The sequence below is a fragment of the Heterocephalus glaber genome, unplaced genomic scaffold (assembly GCF_053883595.1).
Source record: "Heterocephalus glaber isolate CG9 unplaced genomic scaffold, H.glaber_assembly_v1.0 deba00001461, whole genome shotgun sequence".
Lineage (NCBI taxonomy): Eukaryota > Metazoa > Chordata > Mammalia > Rodentia > Bathyergidae > Heterocephalus > Heterocephalus glaber.
This window is the reverse complement of record NW_028258308.1, coordinates 3,367,501-3,386,363: the sequence shown is the minus strand read 5'-3', so window position 1 is coordinate 3,386,363 and position 18,863 is coordinate 3,367,501. Positions and strand designations below refer to the sequence as shown.

Below are 18,863 nucleotides of genomic sequence, written 5' to 3'. Positions count from 1 at the left end.
GCATGGAAGAACTGCAGTAATTCTGATCTTGGTCTGGGAATAGAATTGAAGCAGAATAAAAAGAGACATCAGTGACTACGTAGTTTATAGAAAAGGTCTGAAACATTACTACTACTAATGATGCAAACTAATTTTTACATAGCAGTTGGATTTGCATTCCCCCCAGTAGATTCTCATGGATAGTTAACATTAAAGTAGATATTTTTAGCCCATTTCATAGATGAGCAATTAAGGCTGAGAATGAATAATGCTTTTTCTGAGCTCAGTTAATGAGCATAGCATTTAGTATTTACTCAAGTCTTCCAGCTGCAAAATCACTGCCTTTTTCATAGCATCTTTTTCAGGGGAGTGAAACAGGAAGAACATGAGAGACTGCTTAATGTTTTAAATGATAACCAAGTTTGCTGGTAATTGTCCTAGAATGAATGCTGGACTTTAGCTGGTGGTTCAGCCTGCTGAGAAGGGAAAGTGTGGAGTGAGGATCTCAACTCAGGCTCAGAGGCCTCATCTTCCGGGTGAGGTCGCTCCTCTCATCCCTCTGCAGCCAGCCCCTCCTCTTGGACACAAGCAAAGTAGGAGCTACATTAGCACAGCTTTCTGTTTGTCCCATCTACTGAATGAAGAGGATTCTTCTGTGTGTCTCTTTAAATAGAACCATTACCACTGATTTATAGTCACCACTCTCGCCAGGAGCCCTTCCTAAACTGTAAAAGCATTACTGAGTCACTAGCTCTTTTTCCCTCTTAGTGGAGTAACCATCTTTCTGATATCTTAACAGAATTCCTTTCCAACCAGCAAAGCATGCTTGTGATTTTCCTCTCCTACTTTAGATACTGATCTCAGGATTGGACATTCACTTCTAGTGAGGCGAGATCCAAGGCTTCTAAGCCACATAGCACAGATCCCCCCAGCAAGCACTGACGTTGTGGCTTCTTTTGTTTCACACTCCAAAGTGTACTCAGACCCTCTTTGGGGCCAGCCCCCATTCTGCTCTGGGACTGTAAGAAAAGGGCTTACATATTCTTTTCAAAATAGTTTAGATGGAGTCCTGCTGGAAGCAAGGAATATGACTAAGTGATTTCTTAAGTCCCTTCCAGCTGGTGATTCATCAGACACAGAATTTTAAGTTGGAATGGACTGTAGCATTGTGGGCCAAATGTCTCATTTTTGTAAATGAGGAGAGTGAGGTCCATAGAGGTCAAGAGCTGTGGGGGCTGCTTGCTACAGTGCCCTGGGAAGAAGATGGGATTAGAAGTGAGAAGTTCTGAGTTTAAGGCCCAATTCTAAGACTCACATGCTGTGTGACCTTGAGCAAGTCATTAACCTTTAGATTCCTAGTATCCCACTTATAAAATGAAAACAGTGCTACCTGCTCTGCCTGCTTCCTAATATCATTCGGAGGATCATATGATACCATATTTAAGGACATCATAAAATGTAACACAGTGCCTTCTCTATGTTGCGTTATTAAGCAGTTTGCTCAAGGGCACACAGTGGCAGAACCAGAATCTTTAATTCCAGTGTAGTTTGATTTCCATCACACGATATTGCCTTCTTGACACTTTTCCACTTCTATAGTTTAAAGCTTTTTTTCATAAGCCACCATCCACACTAATTTGATCTCCACATGCTTTCCTCTAAATCCTTGGATATATGTAGACTCAAACTGTGGGAATCCAGACTGGCTCAGATGGATTATAGACCAGCAACTAGGAAGACTTCTTGGGGGATATCTCAAGCTGTCTTCAATTACGTCACAATTATGGCCCCCAAACACCGGATTATAGGGGCCAACGGGCTGGGCATATTCATGTACTAGCTTTCCCTGTAGCTTCTCGAACCAGTTTCACAGCACCAAACTGGAAGCTGGAGTTAGCTACTTAATAGCTTTTAATGGACTTCTAGGCTATGGCATGTACCTTAAGGATTGAAATAGGGTGACTATGAGCCACAAATTGAAGTAATAATAGACACTTTAAGTTCACATTGGAGACTTGGGAACTTGTTCAGTGGTAATAGGTGGTTTACTGTGCCAATTTGTGACTGTCCACATAGGAAAGGCAGGAGATGACAGCTAAGTCTCACCAATGCAGTGTGGGCTCAAGGGCTATGTGTTCCCATGGAGCACTGATGAGAAAGACCCACTGGTCTCTGAGCCCCATCATTATTTGTGCAGTGGAAAAAACTGACCGTGTTTCATTTGTCCCCTTTATTAATCACAGGTTATACTGAGGAGATCAAACAAACTCATCTCTTCCACTTATCAGAGGTCCCATGGTAGTCTGTGGTATCAGAGGTCCCATGGCAGTCTGTGGCCCTTTGGTTCAGGGCAGGAGCCCAGCACTTGCTTCCTTCGTGACTCAGACCAGTGCCAAGCTTACTAGGGGATCCTTCTGATATTTACTGAAGAGATTTAGGCCTCTTCTCTGTCAACGATCTTTGCCATTTGAAGAGCACAACCAACAAACACATCCTGTTGCTCTGACTTTTAAGCATAAGATTTTTCAAGCTTTCAGAAATAATGGGGGAGACCAAGCTTATAATAAAGAAGAAGTACAGCTTTTTGTTCTAAGCAATAAAAAAGAAAAAGGGGTGGGGGGAGAATCACAGTGAGCCCGTTCAGCCAACAATTTCCACTTTAAAAAAAAGTTCAAGTTGGAGCCATGTGGTCTCAATAAAGTAGTAAAATATATTTTCTTTACCCTACACTTCATGTGCCCATAACCTTCCTTTTAAATCATCTCTAACCAGCCCCAAATCACTCTGACCGCAAATCATTTGGTGGCTTTGGTCTCCAGGCAATGGAATGCGCTCTAGTAGACGGGGAGTCGCTACCAAGTGCGCTCCGAGGGAGCTTCCACTCCCTGGGCTCAGGCACACAGACCCCAGCAAAGCCTTGAAAAGGTTCCTCGCTGAGATAGCACATGACATCATAGCTCAATCATTCAGGAAAAAACTGCAAGGGCTGCAGAATAGCATAACATGCCACAAACCACAGTGGGCAGATAAAGCCTAAGAACCGCTTTTCTTACGAAAACATTCACAAATACCACAGGCAGCTGGCAGAGACATGTTTAATTACATTTGCAGAAACCCATTGTATCCATCAGCCCCACCATCTTTGGAGCTGACCAACAAATGGGAAGGTCACAGAAGCCGTCTTGGAAATGGAAAAGCCAGGAGAGCCCAAAGTTTATGTCATTGCATTTCATAATGTGTTACAATTAGATTTGACCCAGCTGTAAAATCATTTGATAGGCTTTGAAAGGATTTCCAAGTGAACTAGACCTCAATAGTAACCTATGTTTCAATTTATAGCTGAAGAGTAAGTACAGCCCAAGGTATGAGAAATTAATTATTCAATTTATGATTAATTTAAGAAACACTGAGCTTGTCCCGGGCATAAACAAAGCTGGTGCGACTGCCATCTGCCATCACTTCAGAGGACCCAGTCTTATATTTTGCAAGTGCCACTGGATCTTTTGTTTGTTTATTTTTTTTCAAAGGAACTCTTCAAAGAGTTAAGCATACAGACTTTGAAGGGATAGTAAATGTATCGGTTGTGCCTTTAGGCACATCAGAGAAATGAAGTTCAACACGCATTGGCAAAATATGATTAAAGCTCCAGGGAAGGATATTGTCCAAATGAAAGTGCTATTTTTAAAGAGTACCTAAGCATCATCTTACAATAATTGCTAAAGTGGGAGTTTTAAAGGAGACATTGCAGAACCTTCTATGAGACAAGAAGGATTTACCTAAATGTCCCAAGCACTCTCTTAATTTAGCCCCACGGAGCCATCATTGGTGCTAATTCTAGTCTGTGATTTCACCTAAGTGAAGGGGGATTTAAAATTAAAAACTCCTGCAAATTACACGACAAACAAATGCAAACACTATAGTGGTCAAAGTAGGTCTTTTCCCTAAAGGGAAAATCTAAAAAACAAAATGTATTGTAGCTATAGACACTAATGTTTGATAGTTATAATCTTTTCAGAAACATGTTATTTTATAGCCTGGTAATGTATCTGGCAACAATCTTTTTCATCATATACCCAAGGATACTTTCCATTCAGCTGGGTGTGGGGAAAGCTCCAAGGCATGCTCATGATATCTTCATGTAACCTCTAAAACAACGGTGGGGAGAAAATGCAAGACTCTTGGGTTACTGAAAATAACCTGTTTGCCATTATGTGGGGAATTATAAACTGGGACTTTTTAAAATTGCTGGGTTCAGCAGAGATTTCCCATGGATTTATCAGTAACAGAAATAAACAAGCATTCCACTGAGCTCTACTTGGAAGTGCAAGGAGGGGTATTGAAAAAAATTTTTTTAAAATCATATAGACAGTAATTTAACTTAGCCTACCTACTAGGACGTTAAGCTCCATTCCAGCATCCTAGTGACTTTCTTCAGAAAGTTGAAACCAATCGTTCTTGGAGGACAGCACCCTTGTCAGGTGGTCCCCGGCCACACACCACAACACCCCATCCTTCATCAGCAGGCTACCTACCAGGCGAAGAGAGGTGACCTCAGGGAACCTGGCGTGCTCAGGTGCCAAGGTCTTTGTGGTTGCAGTGCAGATAGACTGGGGAAAATCTCTCTAAAGTCATGCTGATTCCTCCTGGGTTAGATCACTTCAAGTTTACCAAAACTCAATGTAAAATAGTGACAAGCAATGTTTTCCATGCAAAGTAATGGGGAATGGCAGTTTTTCAGCCTAGACTTTCCATGGTAGACAAGCCAGCAGGAATGCATTCTCCCCTATTGTATTCTGCCTGCCACTTGTTCCCTGTGAACCACAGCCAGCTGAATGCTATCTAACGACAGAGGGACCCAGTCCAAAAGGCTTCCAGGAGAAAACAGAGAAAGTCGCATTTCATTTTGTTAGACAAAGGACTGCTAGGGAGGGATACCCAAGAAAACAAACAACTTGCAGGCAACTGAAGTGCAACAGGTGTGAAAATGTCCAGATTTTTCAAGGGGGGAAAAAACTCCACCAAAATCGTCCATGAAAGACAGCATTTCCAGATAGAGTCCATTCAGTAACGGAGCAGCTCTTAGGCTGTTGGAAATTGATGGCTTTGTGAAAAAGTCTGCTTCAATTTCAACCCAGGATGGAGCCGATTGCAAAGACATTAGAAAGCATATGAACACACCCTGGGTAAACTGCTCCGGACATATTAAACACACAAAAATGTGCTTCTTTGGTATCATTTTTAATGGGGGGGGGCTCTCCCCTCCCCCACCCCAAGTCTAACAACAGAAAAGACGCGCGAAGCAGGACCCGCTCCCCGAAAGAGGCTTCCGAAGAAGGCATTAGGAGACCGCGCTGGGGAAGAGTCTTGGGAACCGCTAGGAGCCAACACCCTCGCCGCCGAAGGGCGCTTCACCTGAGAACCGGCGCGGCTGCGGGGCGAACGCTGCGGAGCCTTGCGTCACCTCTCGCACCTCGGCGCATTCTTCCCGCTGACACTTACCAGTTGGGCAGAACACACGCAAGAAGGTCCTCTGGGGGTCTTCTAGATCCTGGCTATTCTCAGCGTGCAACTTCAGGGCTCTGCCTTCAGTCTAATTTGCAGAATACAACAGGGAAAAGGAACGAGCCGCGAAGCTGCCCGGAGCCCGGCCTCTGGCAGGCTGCAGGGAAGACGTGGTCGCGTCCCGCTGCCGGCCGGGTGCGAGGGCCAGACTGCAGCCCGGACTGCGCCGCGCCTGGCTGCCGAGGGGCGCGTGTGCGCGGGGCTGGGGAGGGGGAGACGCGAGGGTGTGTCCCGGGGAGGAATGCTGCGAAAGCCCCGAAATAACTGGACTCCTCTCGCTCCGCTCCGTGCTCTTATCACACTTAGGAAGGTTTTTGCTCTGCCGAGGTGGGGGCGGGGAAGGGGGGGAGCGGGATTGCAATCCCTTGCCGAGGTAAAAAGCAACTTCAAACCACAGCAGCAGTTAGAGCCTCTCGCCAGGGCTGGCTGCCCTGGTTTGAAGCGTTTCCTGAAGAGCCCTGTGTATCTGGTAACCCTCGCATCCCTAAGACACCTTGGAGGGGAGGCGGGGGTGCAGAAGTCGGGTGGTGGCTAGTAGTGAATTTCTCTTAGTTATAAAAGAGATCAGCACAAAGATATCTTTTAATTAAGCCTTCTGTCTGTATTACACAGCTCTTCTGATGCTGCAGTGCTACACAGCTATAAATTAATTGCCACATTACACATGAAGCCCTTAGGGAAAGGAGCGCCAGGAATAAATCTGGTTTTTGTTCCTTTTTATGTTGAAGAAATCTGCCATGACTCAAGTCTCCCTCAACATCATCCCTCAGCATCTCCCTCAACTTGGGTCTATAGACCCAAGGTTGCGACTCATGGAGGGATGAACGTGTGCACATGTCTGGTTGTCCTAACGTCTTTCTCTGTAGCATTAGGTCACAGTGACTGGATTACCACCCAGGTCAATATTATGGAGAAACAATGGGAGAATCAAAACCAACCACTTAATCAAAACCTACCTACTTGCCAACTATAATCCAGTGGCAGAAAGGGCTTAATTTTTACACATTTTAAAAGATTACTTCACTACTTCCAGTTTTTCCCCATTTTCCAGTCCCAGAATTGCTTGTCATTTGCCAGTCCGAGAAAGAGACCCAAGATTGTACTTGGAAATTTAAAGGAGAAACTCATAAGGGACCCATGAAGCTATTAATTTTTATGTAGCATATAAAATGTCAAAGGCATGACAGATTCTTGAAGCCATTAAAAATCATACCAGAAAGTGTTTTCCAGAAATAGAATCATTGAGAGGTCCAAAATAGAGATAGTGCAAGAGAAATATTTTTTCTGAAGTAAGAACAAAACACTGAAAAGCTTTTAATGTGTTTAGTTCATATTTATTATCCCAAGGAAGTGACAGATCATGAAATATTAAACGTTTTCTTCCTTATTAAATTTTCTCCTTCCTTTGGGAATCAAGGTAAAGTTAATAAGACCAAGGTTGTTTTTCATACTGAAAATATCCTGGGTTTGGAAAGTTCAGTCCTCTCTTGTATGTCCTTTTATTTCTTCCCTCTACACTTTAGTTGTAGAATTTTGCCAGGGTTGTTGAATAACACAATCAAATACAGTTGTTCATCTCTGACATATCACAGGAAAACAGTGGTCTTGTTGGGTCAATCTCACTAAGACACATTTCAGGTCATAGTTACCTTTCTTATCTCCAGAAGGGGTCATTGGAAAAAAATCTTTCCTCTGTGACTCTGGAGAGTATTTTATTGATTACAATTTCAGGCAAAAGCAGAAGGAAAAATTGAGAGGGTTTTACTGTATGGTCACCATGAGCACAGAAATATAAGCAGCCCCTTCAACTGCTTTTGTTGAAACTGTGAATGGTTTAGAAGTCAGAAATGCTGCCTAAACATCTGATGTGTATAAAGGTCTTAGTTGGAGGCGATACCCTTTGCAGGGTCCTGTGTGCTTGTGTGCATGAGACCAAAAGGACAGATGAGCTCTGCTGCCCCTCCACACCCTTTGCCTGGGAGGCACCATGTTGGGATGCAGCTATTAATGGTGCCCACTGTCCCCTGAAATCCTCCCTCTTGTTTCAATGATCTGCCCAATTCCTCGGGCTCCAGATGGGAACTGTCTCATGCTGAATGTTCTGTAGTTTCGGGGGTCAGGAGAAGCAGCAGTGGCAGCTTCTCAATGTGTAGCCTCTGGAACACTCAAGAGGAATGGAAGGGTGAGGGGACTTGTTGACAATGTGAATTTCCTGCATCCTGCTCAGAACTACTGAATCAAAGTCTTTCTCTGGGAGTCATGACATCAGATTAAAAAAATTAGTGGTTTGAATAAGTTATACATTCACATAATTCAAATAACAGTGCATGAATTACCACTGTTGCTCATATGCCCCATCCATACAGCCTTCCACAAGTTACTGCTGATAATAGTTTTCTCTACAGACTTTCAGATTTCTTCATGTATGAAACAAATTCTTACTCTTTTGTCTTTATTTGCTAAAAATACTATCTGTATAAAAATTACTGGCCTTTATTCTGGGCTCCTTCACTTTTCACTTAAATATACTTTAGAATCCTTTCCATTTCATGTGTTTAATTTTTCACTCATTTGGAAACAAACACCTCAGTAGCTACTCTCTGCTAAGCACTGACACGGCAGTGGACAAACTGATAAAATTTCTACTTGTGACATTTTTATCTGAGGGGGAGAGTTGGTTTGCACATAAAACAGACAAGAAACATAACAAATAAGCTATATTTTGTGTTAGAGCTTAATAGGAGCAATTGAAAAGAAAGAACAATTTAAGGATTAGGAATGTGTTGGAGGGTTGGACTGGTCCACAGTGGCTTATTGAGAAAATGACAGAGTAAAGACTTCATAGTGTTGAGGGAGTGAGCTTCAGATGACTTGGAGAGTCCAGGCAATGGGGAGTGCCTGGGAGCCAGTTAATGTGAAGGCCCTGAGTGGCAGCATATTTGAGGAACAGCAAAGAGACCAGTGTGGCTGGAGCAAAGACAGTGCAGTAGAATATCCTGTAATGTCAGAGAGGCAGCATAGAAATTATACCATGCAGGAGCTTGTAAATGAGTGGATGGATTTTTGGCTTTCACTATTCTTAGAGCAGTGAGCAGAGTCTTGAGAAAAAGGTAGAAGCATGATACAACTTACATATGCATCGGTGCATAGATGAACACGCTCATGTTTAATGCTTCATAGCAGTCCTTTGGATAAATGCACCATGGTTTATTTAATCTGGATTCCACTGATAGAGATTTGAGTTGTTTCCAAACTTTTACTTTAAATAATATTATGGACTTGCACATATGATGTTTTACACCTGTGCAAGTATATCTGTGGTATTAATTCCCACAAATGGGATTACTGAATTTTGCATTTAGGATTTTGATAGATGTAGCTAAATTGCCCTTCAAAGAGTAGAACCAATTTCTACTCCCACTAGCAACATTTAATAGTGCGTCGTTCCCCACAGCCTCGCCCAACAGAGTGTGCAATCAAAGTTTTGGGTGTTTGCCAATCTGATAGGTGCAAAGTGATGTCTCAGAATAGTTTTGACTTGCGTTTCTGTGATCTTGAGTGAGACTGAACAATTTTTCTATACATTTATAATCCGATTCTATTTTTTTGTAGTGCTTTATCTTTAAATACCTTTCCCTTACTCTGTTGGAGTCTTGGCCTTTTTCTTTATAGATTTCTTAAAACTTCATGTTTATTAAAAAGATTATCCTTTTTGTTATGAACTTCAGATTTTTGTGTTTTACTATTTGTCTTTTGACATGGCTAGTAGTATATTGTGAAATACAAAAGTTTCTAATTCTCATGCATGTGGATATGTCAATTTTTAAATGAGTGAATTATTCATATATTGTTATAAATCCTGTTTTGTTTTGTTCCAATAAATTATCCAACCTCCCTCCCTTTGGTACTGGGGACTGAGTTTAGTAGTATGTATGTTCATGTGGCTGTGCAGTATATTTACAGAACACTTTTATTATGCAGAACTGAAACATAATTGCCACTGAATATAGCCCTATCTCCTCACCCTTAGCCCATGGTAATCACCATTCTATTCCCTATTTCAATGAATTTAACTAGTTTAGATGGAAGTGAAATCACACAATGTTTCCCTTTTTGTGACAGGCTTATTTTGCTTAGTATAATGTCCTCAGGGTGCATGTGTGTTGTGAAATATGACAGCACTTACTCCCTCATGGCTGAGTAATATTCCCATTGTGGGCCTACATTCAATTTTCTCTCTCCATGCATCTGTCAATAGACATTTGGGCTGCTTACACTCTTGGCTATTTTGAACAATGCTGCTACAAACATAGAAGAGCAAATATCCCTTCAAGTTTCTGCTTTTAGTTCTTTTTGATACACAACATGGGTAGGATTGCTGCCTCATTTTTGTAATTTTATTTCTTTTTATTTTGTAATTTTATTTCTAATATTTTGAGGAACCTTCCTTCATGCTGATTTCTGTTACTATGCTGCCCCATTTTACATTCTCAATTTTAATTCTCAGTTCTTATTGAGTTGCAGATGTTCTTTACATATTCTGGATAGCAACCACCTGTAAGATATATGATTTGCAAATATTGTCTCCAGTGCCATTAGTTGATTTCTAACTGCGTGAATTATGTCCTATGATGCATGAGGTTAAGTGTGATATAGTCCCATTTGTCTGTTTCTACTTCTGTTGTCTGTGTTTTGCCTTTCTACTTCTTTATGATGGTGATCTTTTACTCTCTCTTTTGAGATGCCATTTTTATCATAGTTGGCTCAATTTTTGGATGTTTACTGTTTCCTTGGTTGATGTTTTAGATCAAGTGACACTCCCACACTGTTTAAATAGTGAGGCTTTTTAATATCTAGTGAGAGCTGGGTGTGGTGACAAATACCTGTATTCCCAGTGCTTGGGAGGCTGAGGCAGGAGGATCAATGTGAATTTGGGACCAGCCTGAGCTGCATAGTGAGACTCTGTCTCAAAAAAAAACAACTCTAGGGAAGAGTTTGCCCTTTTCAAAGTTTCCTAGTTTTCCTTATTTCTTTATTTTCTCATGAACTTCAAAGTAAACAAAGAATAATAGCAATAGAAACAATTATTACTATTTTTAATTGTAGATTTAAATTTTGATAATTAAAATAGGAAAGTCAATGTCTTTATGTTATTGAGTTTTCTAAGCCAAAAAGAAGACGAATCTTCCCATTTCTCCAAATCTTATTTTGTGTCTGTCAGGGCTTTTTCACAGCTTGTCTTCACATGTGTTTTGCATATTTACTGGTAAATTAATCCCTAAGTGTATTATTTCTTAATTACTATGGTAAATGGTGTCTTTTATCTCATTACAGCTTCTAACAGGATTTTAACAAATAATTACAGCATATTCATTTTGTATTGTTCTAGTTTACTAACTTCTCTTATTGTTTATAGGCATTTCTCAATTCTCTTGTATTTTTAAGTATGTAATAATATAATCTAAAATAAAAATAAACTGCTTTCCAGTTTTTATACTTTTAATTTCATTTTCCCTTCCAATTGCATTCTCCATTAGGTCTAGTAGAATGTTAAATAATAGTAGGAATAGTGGGCATTCTTGCATATACTTGATATTAGTGGAAATGCTTCTAGTATTTCCCCATTAAGCATTGGCTGAAAATGGTGCATTTTATCATGCTAAGAAAAAATATACCAATTTGTTTTTATTTGATTGAGTGGCATGGGGTGGGTCCCAATAGGATTGCTAACTTTTGTCCAAGTGTTTTTTTGGGGGGGTACATCCTTAGAAATTATCATATAGTCTTTCCTCATAGGCCTATTAATTAAGTGGGAATATAACAGATTTCTTAGTAATGAATTATTCTTGCTTTCCCATAAATAAAGCTCACTTGGTTATGGTAACTATTTTTAATGTGCTGATAGTTTGCTAGTAATTTATTTAGAGTTCTTACATTGATATTCCTAGCTGAGATTTTGACAAGCATTGTGATAAAAGAATAAAAAAAGTTTCCCTTTTAAAAAATTTATTGACTTTTGTGTCCTAATGTATGTTTCCTCATCACTTAAAAAAATGGTGTTGCCTGTATTTTCAGGATACAGAGTTGAATAACATATGTTTTAGAATTATTATGTTATTTATATCTTTTCTGAACTTCAGTCACTTTGACAATTTATTATGTGCCAAGAGAATTTTCATTTTTGCACACTTTTCCTCCTGTCTGTAATTTCAACTTTATAAGGTAGCTGCTGTGTTATTTGATGAAAATGTATTCAAAATCATCCCATCATTATTTTGAGTTTTACTATTTTGCATTAAATGCCATTTTATTTTTTATTTTTATTTATTTTTTTGTTAAATTCTTTTATTGGTACATGGTAGCTATACAACACAATTACATTTCTCATTGGGAATTGTACCTTTACATAGTGCATCTGGTTCTTATTTTTTTCCCCATTCCTAGCCCTCCCTTCACCCCCTCCACCCTTCCCTATTTACAAAGACTTTATTTCCATTTTTTCCATTTCTCAGCATTTTTCCTTTTCCTTCTTTCCTTTCCCCTGCCCCTCCCACTACCCCTACCCCTTTGGACCTTTTCTTCCTATTTTGCATTACTGATTATTCATTCTTAAAGGCCATTTTAAATTATATCTATTTATTGGCCTTAATTGTACCTCATCTGATGGTAAAGTCGTATCCTGCTCTATTTTCATCTCCCTCTGCCTGGCATGTTTTTTTCTCATTCTTTTGCAGATGCCTCGGGAATCCCTTGGATCTGTGTCTCTTGTGCACAGTGTTTCATTCTGTGATGTGGTTCCTTGTCCACATCCTTGCTCATCCAGGTCCTGCACCTGCTACTGCAACCCCAGTGATAAAGCTTTCTGTTATTGCTCTGTAGGGCAAATTCTTCATGGAGAGATTTTTTTTTCTGATTTTTCTGAGATCCCAACACTTAATTTGCTCATCTCAGTACTAAAATGTTATCTCATGAACAAAATATTTTTGTATGTTTTTTGGGCTTATATATACATATATGATATTTTTTCAAGAGTCCATATAATTTTATAACAGAGTAATTTAAACAACTATTTCCAGATTCAACTTTAGAGTAATTATTTTGGAGGTGATACAAAGAATGTCTTACTGGAGCAATCTGACATGCGATATCTTGTTATCCTTCCAGTAACACTGTGAGTTTGACAGGGTAGCTATTCCCATTAAACAGACGGGAGAGACTGAGGTCAGATTTCTTAAAAATACCTTTCCTCATCATTTCTTACATGAGTAGATAGATAACTCAGCTTTCAGGTAAACTATAGAAAGGCCTTGATGCAGAGAGAGAGATGTTTTCTGCTGCTCAAAGGATAGACCAGTAGATTAATAGTGGCACCACATTCCTGAAAATGCTAATGTTGTTGAAAGACTGAAGAGTTTCTTCAGGTAGGTTATGGAATCTGCTGCTCTGGTGTAACTTAAAAATAAAAGAGATACTCATCTCTTTGGGACAGTTTGAGTGTAGTCCTGCCCCAGGCACAGGTGACTGGACAGCCTGTGGTGTCCCTTTCCCCCTGGAATGCTAAAAAAAAAAAAATCTCAGGGGTTCAGATGATTCATTTTCAAGCTTAGGCAGTGGAAGTATGATCTGTTAAGTGATTGTTATCAACAACATTCAGATTTAAAAGCATAACGTGGGTATGTAACAAGATTCTAATAGGGAAATTTAAGTATAGACCCAATTACAGCAAAATAATGCTACCTCTCTTTTGGGCTTAGAGACCAGGAGATTATAATCAATTTCCAATTGCCTCAGGTTAAAGAAAACATAAAGGTTCCCATGTCTTTTTCTCTGGGCTGCAAGAAGAAGGAGAAATACATAGAAATCTTTCACATGGAGACACTTCGTTTTCTTCTAAGTAGAAATTCCCAGGTTGTCCTGAAACCCAACATCTGAATCATGCTGAGTAGTGAGACATTGTTTGAGCAAGACTGGAATTCTGAACATTCTTCAAGGCTTCATAAAAATCCCCAAATGATGGACAAATGCTTATGTTGTGGTCATGCAAAGAAAAGCCCCTTGTGATTCGGGGTTGAGTTTGTTCATTTTATATTTATAGTTTCCACACTGAAGGAATGTAGCATTTGGCATGGGGAAGAGGATGAGTGAAGGAAGGAAGGAATGGAGACCAGGCTCTGTCTGCACGTGAGGATGTGTGAGAGTGTGTGCGTATGTGTCTGTGTGCAGGCATGTGTGCATGTGTATGTTTCAGGAGTGTACAGGGTAACAGGGGAAGGAAATTTTTTGGTTGTTATTTTGCTCATTTGTTTTTAAAGCAGAATCTCCTTCAGGTCTTTAGCACCAGAGAGTGGCTGAAAGAATTTTTTCCTTTGCTTGTTAGTATCACCATCTGTTTACAATGAAAGTTTGGCTTCCACTTTTTGGCACAAATAAAAGCCCTAGGGTGTCCATATAAGTCAAGCAGACAAAGCATGTGTTCCCAGACCCGAAGGGTCACCCTCTTCTCCCTGCACAGGACGTTCATGGTAGATTGATACAGCATCTTATTCCTCCATAAATTTAGGAGGAAGCTTCTGAGAAGCGAAGGTGGGCCATAGGTCACTGGAATTCACAGCCTAGGCAGCTCATCTGCCACCTAAAGAAGAGATGGACGCCAAAGAAACTTGTAGTAAAAATTCCTCTCACCGCTTGTCATGAGATTCTTAAACATTTGGGGGAGGAATTTGCAGACCAAAACAAGGATATATGATCATTGCATAGTTGCTAAAATGGACCCAAATTCCAGATAGGAAGGCATGTTTCCATAACCAATAAAACATACAGTAAGCAAATAAGAGAAAGCTTTCTAGTACCAGCTATCAAGAGGGTGGGTGGGGCTGGAAGTAGGGCAGACTGAAGCTAGGAGGCCAGCAGCACATGCTGCACACTTGCTTTCAGCGGGGTCCCACAGCTCCCCACTTAGGAGCTGGGGATTGGGACCCTTTCCCCAAAGATAAACTTTAGTTTTAGACTTGAAAGACACCAACAACAGTGACCAAACTATATCTTGAAAAATTTTAGGTAAGGAGAGCAGCTTCACAGAATGTCATGAGCATGCCACTGTTCATGGTTTATCGAACCTGCTCCCTCCTAGGTTACCTGATGGAGGAAGGTGTGGACCAAACCTTCAGAGGTTAAACAGTGGCTGAGGAAGAGGAAAACCAAACAAATCTGTATGCATTTGAAACATTCGAAGAAGAATTAAGTGTACACCTGCTGGTGTGGGGTTATGGTTCTCAAGCTATGTACATCAAAATGAAATGGGTCTGGACAAAATGCAGATTCTCAGATATCACAACCATTCAGAGCCCTAAGAGGTCTATATGTTAAACTCATGTGCTCAGCTTTCTGATGGAAGTGAACCTCAAAGCCTGTCTTGAGGATCACTAGCTTACAATATTATATTTAATTTGAAAAGAAGTCTGAGGAAAGTAATGTTTGTTGAGTTCTTACCACCCATAGTTTTTATTCATGTCATGTCATTTTTCAGTTCCATATACACCAGTTAGTCAGAACTTTACTCAGGGTCTGCCTCCAAAGCCCTCCTTGACAAGGGTGCCACTATCACTACCTGATGGGAGAAAGTCAGGGTGTTCGAGATGAATCCTGGAGAGGTCCGAGATAACATCTGAAAGGGTGTGTTGCTGTATCCCTGGCCAAAGAGGGGAGTGCGATTCCTCCCATATTATCTCCCAAGTGTCAGTCACCAACCAATGAGTATCAACTAATCTGAATCCCACTGGTGACTCTTTAAAAAAGATATCAGCAGGAGCCTTCAGTTTTAAATAATCACTGCCTTGTGGTCAAACAGGAAAAGGGAGGCTGACTTCCCAGATAAGGTGTCGCTCCTGCTTGCCCCTGGCCCACCTCCCTTGAGCCAGCCTCCCTATGGTGTCCAAGGTGATCTATCATGTGCCAGCCTGACTGCAGAATGGCAGCATGCTCTCCTTATTACTCCATGACTTAATTTTATGACAAATTTAGTGATTTTATGATAAATTTAGTGCAACCTGGATATTTTTTGGTTGGGTTCTCTACTTTTTTCACCTACTGGAGGTCACTTTTTGAAAGTGCCATGAATGCAATGACTATCATTAATTACGCCAGTTAACTACATTGTTAGCCTGAGGCCAGGGTGGTTTGTGGCTTGGAGTCTGTTAATTTTGCCCTGTTGCATGTTGGCAGACTGTGTGTTTGTCCACGAAGTCTTCAACATGCAGCTTCGCGTCAGGAGAAAGTGTGGATGGCTTTGCACAACTTCATCACTACTTCTGGAGAAACTTAAAATGCACATTCTCCTGATCACTGGCTAACAGAATCATGGTTTTCATTATGGAAAAACATGTTTCTGTCTAAGACTAACTTGGGTGACAGCCAAATCTGATATTTCAGAGTATTTGCAGGAGGCTAGGCCTGCCATAGACCAAGACACATGGATCTTACCCTTTTCAGGACTCTCTTAGCAATAAGAACATTTATAAGTTCATGCACCACTCAAACACTGTGCATGTCAAGTAACCCTGAAGCTTGTTGTAAATACAGATTCTTCCATCTCTCTCATTCCCCAGCTGTTAGGAGCTATAGATCTGAAGTGGTTCTGCTGAAAGATCATCCACCATGTATAAGAAACAGTTGATCCCAAACTCCCCCAACCCTACTGATACCGGCCCATGCTAAACCACTGGTCTTTCCAGCCCAGACAACTTGAGAGGCTCCTGACTGGTCATTCGAACAGTGGCATCTTAATGTGCATACTGGATTAGGTCATGTCCGTGTTTAGAACAACTAAGTGGCTGCCTGTTACAATGAGATTAAAAGCCAAAGTCATTTAAATGCCAAACTGGACATATGTGGTCTGCCTGCTGGTTCCTTCTCCAACCCCCTCCATCTCTCCTCTCCATTCCAGCCTGCTGGATTTCTTTCAGTTCCAGGTCTACAGGCACTCCTTTCACACTTAGGGACTTGGCTCCAGTTTCTACCCATCCTTCAAATCTCTGCTCCTCAGTCATCTAATTCCTTAGAAAAGCTTCCTCTATCCTTAGACTGGTTTCCCACCATTCATCAAAGACATCTGTGTCTTTGTATAACACACTCTCTTGCCACAGGGTGGCCTCCATGAACATGCTCCTATCTGTACCCATACAGACCTGGCACATAATAGGTACTCAAAAAGGAGGGGCAGCCACATGCCTAGAAATTGCACATAACATATTAAACAAACATCCAGATCTGTTGGACACTGAGTATGGTAATAATTATTGTTATCTTCTAGAAACCCAAGTGAAACTGACAGACAACATCCATTTGAAGAGCAGGGCAAGCTGGATGCTGTGGCAATATACTTGTGATTCCAGCTACTCAGGAAGTTGAGGCAGGAGGATTGCAAGTTCAAAGCCAGCCAGCACTACTTAGTGAGATTTTGTCTCAAAATACAAAATAAAAAGGGCTGGGAGTGTAGCTCAGTGGTACAGTGCTTGCCCAGAGTGTGCAAGGCCCTAGGTTCAATCCCCAGCTTGAAAAATAAAAAGTGCTAGGATTTATAATGACCTCTCAGATGGCACAAGTGAGAAGTTAAACAGGAAGAAAGCTTATGAATAAATAAATACATATTTTATACTGGCTAATATTTTCTTTGGAAGAAAGAACTCATTTCTGTGGCTGGGCAGGGGTGACAAGTGACATTGTTGATTCTTGATGTCATCCAAGGGCTTCAAACTGTGATGGAATAATTATAAGCTGAATGCCAGGCACATCTCCTGAATTTCACATTTCCTCTGAATATCTGAACATAGCTGGCCTTTCAAAACTCTTTCTGTACACTGACAGGGGTTAAATAGACTAAGGTGGGTGTGTAACTAAAGGGTGCTGTGACATATTAGCCTAGTGGGCAACTTGCAAGAGGATGACCCGTACAGCCCTGGAGAGCCAGCGCTAGTGATGACAGTGCCTGAAGATTCTGTTCCCAGATCCTCCCAGGAGAGAGGATAATCACAGGGTAATTGGCAGAGTGGACCTACTTGAGAGAGTTCCTCCTATCTCCAGGAAACAGCATGGGGTCTGAGTATGCAATAAAACCACATATAATCTAACCCCTTATAATTCATAAGGCATGTGGCATGATTTTTCCATTAACTTGTCCCAATTACCTCTGAGCAGCTATTATAATCTCCATCCTACAGAAAAGAAAGCTGACGTGCAGATCACCAGCCAGTAAAATAACCAGAGGTGCGAGGACTGGAAAGCTACGCCCACCTTGCAGCTGCCTCTCATTTCCCTCTCCCATTCTTATCAGTATTACTTAATTTTATTTCCTAAGAAAAATATAGAACCTTGCTGATGATTTCTTTGCAAAGCAATAGCATAAATTTCAAACTCTTATTTAAACATCTCTCATTCTCTCTCCAATTCTCAATTGTATTTATTTCTCAAATTGGAAAAAAGTCAGATTGTGGTTGCAGCTGGTAGAGGGAAGTGCATAACTTCACTTCCTGATATTTCCTTTTCTTTTTAATGTTTTCAAAAGTAATAATTGTAATAGTTATTTACTGATAATAATGATTGAAGTGAATTACTATGCCAACCTTTATGTGCCGTGTGTAATTATCACAATGACACTGTGGGGGTGGTTTTGTAAATATCCTTATTTTATAGTGCAGCACACAGGTGTGATGGTGGCAGGGAATCTGATGAGGGACACATGGAAAATAAATGGGGGCAGGATTTGGATTCGGAGAATCTGACTCCACCTGTAGTCTTTATTCTAGTAACAAAATTACTCTTTCTTGAATTCTGGGGATTAAACAAGCTTCCAAACTCCCCTCCCTCCTCATCCAAGTGACCCAGTTGCTGTTCAGTGATCCGGAGGTGCAAAGGCTGTAGATCCACAGGTGTGGGAACGTCCCCATACCTGCGCCCCGCAGTAAACTGTGTGATTATAGGAAATCAGCTAATCAGTACAAGGTAGGTTCTAGGATAATGGAGGGGAAAGGGGACTTTTTTTTAAAGTGCCTATATTGTTTAGGATTAGTGTCTGGTGCACATGAAATCTACTCAAGCCTCCCAACTAACAAAACAAAACAAAACACAAAAATAGGTGAATTAAGAATTAAACCATGCTCAGCATGGTGGTGCACACCTGTGATCCCAGCACTTGAGAGGCTGAGGCAGGAGGATCACTGCAAGTTCGAGGCCAGCCTCGGCTACATAGTAAATTCGAGACCAGCCTGAACTACATAGAAAGATTCTGTCTCAAAAAAACCAAAAACAAACATAAAAAAATAATTAAA

The 18,863-nt window shown here is 40.8% G+C and overlaps 1 protein-coding gene across 8 annotated transcripts in view; it reads right to left on the bottom strand.

The window, feature by feature from the left end:
* The window catches only part of Palld (palladin, cytoskeletal associated protein), a 403,828-nt gene that overhangs the window by 250,635 nt on the left and 134,330 nt on the right, over positions 1 to 18,863 (bottom strand). The window contains exon 1 of one of the 8 annotated variants that reach the window (XM_021264919.2): positions 5,479 to 5,683. The exons of the other annotated variants lie outside the window; for them this stretch is intronic. The gene's annotated coding sequence lies outside the window, so the exon portion shown is untranslated. Of the gene's footprint in view, positions 1 to 5,478; positions 5,684 to 18,863 lie in introns of those variants that run through there. 8 annotated transcript variants of the gene reach the window in all.